The sequence below is a fragment of the Oncorhynchus tshawytscha genome, linkage group LG29 (assembly GCF_018296145.1).
Source record: "Oncorhynchus tshawytscha isolate Ot180627B linkage group LG29, Otsh_v2.0, whole genome shotgun sequence".
NCBI classification, from domain to species: Eukaryota; Metazoa; Chordata; class Actinopteri; order Salmoniformes; family Salmonidae; genus Oncorhynchus; species Oncorhynchus tshawytscha.
In genome coordinates this window covers 1915862-1918278 of record NC_056457.1, presented here as the reverse complement: position 1 = coordinate 1918278, position 2417 = coordinate 1915862, and positions in this window count along the sequence as shown.

Below are 2417 nucleotides of genomic sequence, written 5' to 3'. Positions count from 1 at the left end.
TTTCATGGTTTTGGCTAGGCCTCTTAGTTCCAGTGAAGGGAAATCTTAACGCTACAGCATACAATTACATTCTTGATGACCTCAATCAACCCCATCGGACACCTTTGTGATGAATTGGAACGCTGACTTGCGAGTCAGGCCTAATCGCCCAACATCAGTGCCCGACCTCACTATTGCTCAAGTGGCTGACTGGAAGTCCCCGCAGCAATGTTACAACATTTAGCCAAACGCCTTCCCAGAAGAGTGGAGGCTGCTATAGCAGAAAGGGCGGACCAACTCCATTTTAATGCCCATGATTTTGGAATGAGATGTTCGATGAGCAGGTGTCCACAAATTTTGTGAATTATTTTCATGCACATTATACAGAGTAGATGGAAAATGTTTTCATGTTGGACTCTTGGTATCTTGGAATCTTGGTTTCCGTGCTGTGCAGTTTTTTTCCCTCTCACCCAGGACCTAGGGAGTACCAGAGAGGGGAGCAGAGGGTTCACATCTCCCCAGCCAGTCACCCTCAATCTGGGCTGAGAGGAACCAGTAGCAGGGCCACAGTGCTTCTGGGGCAGGTCCTCTACCACCCTCATGCTTTCCATTAATTTATTATGTTTCCCCTCTCCTCCTCTTAGTTCAGGGTGGCCACTGAGTTTTTTTTCACTTCGGTGCTATTTTCAAGTATGTGCGGCTGGGTAGGGTCGTGATTCGGAGGACGTATGGCTCTCGACCTTCACCTCTCCCGAGTCTGTACGGAAGTTGCAGCAATGGGACAAGACTGTAACTACCAATTGGATATCGCGTCGAGCAATCCTGTATCCGGGAGCATAATCATAGCCTCAAGCTCATTACCATAACGCAACGTTAACTATTCATGAAAATCGCAAATGAAATGAAATAAATATATTGGCTCACAAGCTTAGCCTTTTGTTAACAACACTGTCATCTCAGATTTTCAAAATATGCTTTTCAACCATAGCTACACAAGCATTTGTGTAAGAGTATTGATAGCAAGCATAGCATTAAGCCTAGCATTCAGCAGGCAACATTTTCACAAAAACAAGAAAAGCATTCAAATAAAATCATTTACTTTTGAAGAACTTCGGATGTTTTCAATGAGGAGACTCTCAGTTAGATAGCAAATGTTCAGTATTTCCAAAAATATTATTTGTGTAGGAGAAAGCGCTCCGTTTTGTTCATCACGTTTGGCTAAGAAAAAAACCAGAAAATTCAGTCATTACAACGCCAAACTTTTTTCCAAATTAAATCTATAATATCGACAGAAACATGGCAAACGTTGTTTAGAATCAATCCTCAAGGTGTTTTTCACATATCTATTCGATGATAAATCATTTGTGGCAGTTGGGTTTCTCCTCTGGAGCAAATGGAAAAATGCACGCAGCTGGAGATTACGCAATAATTTCGACGGAGGACACCAAGCGGGCACCTGGTAAATGTAGTCTCTTATGGTCAATCTTCCAATGATATGCCTACAAATACGTCACAATGCTGCAGACACCTTGGGGAAACAACAGAAAGTGTAGGCTCATTCCTGGCGCATTCACAGCCATATAAGGAGACATTGGAACACAGCAGTCTATTAAAGTGCCATCCGTTTTGTTACCAAAACCACATATACTACAGCACTCACCCACCCGTAGCATGCTCTCCGGCAGGTATATTTCACTGGTCACCCCAAAGCCAATTCCTCCTTTGGCCACCTTTCCATCCAGGTCTCTGCTGCCAATGACTGGAAGAAATTGCAAAAATCACTGAAGCTGGAGACTCATATCTCCATCACTAACTTTAAGGATCAGCTGTCAGAGCAGCTTACAGATAATTGCACCTGTACATAGCCCATCTGTAAACAGCCCACCCAACTACCTCATCCCCATATTGTTATTTATTTTTATCCTTTGCACCCTAGTATCTCTACTTGCACATTCATCTTCTGCACATCTATCACTCCAGTGTTAATTGCTAAATTGTTTTGTTTTTTAAATCGCCAATATTGCCTTAGCCCCCTAATCTACCTAATTTTCATGCACGGTATATAGACTTTTCTATTGTGTTATTGACTGTATGTTTGCTTATTCCATGTGTAACTCTGTGTTGTTGTTTGTGTCACACTGCTTTGCTTTATCTTGGCCAGGTTGCAGTTGTAAATGAGAACTTGTTCTCAACTGCCTACCTGGTTTGTGAAAGCGATGACTTTATATGCCGATGTATTGCAATGTGAAATCATATGTTTTTGTGTGTTGTACTTAGTCAATTGAAAAGTATTTTAGAGTTTTGAAACAACTGCCAGATTCTTGGGAAATTTGCACCATAGCTATTGAAAACAAAATGTAACAGGGACACACATAAAAATACACCAACACATACACACGCTCAAACTCAACCACACACATACAGTTTAAGTTGGAAAT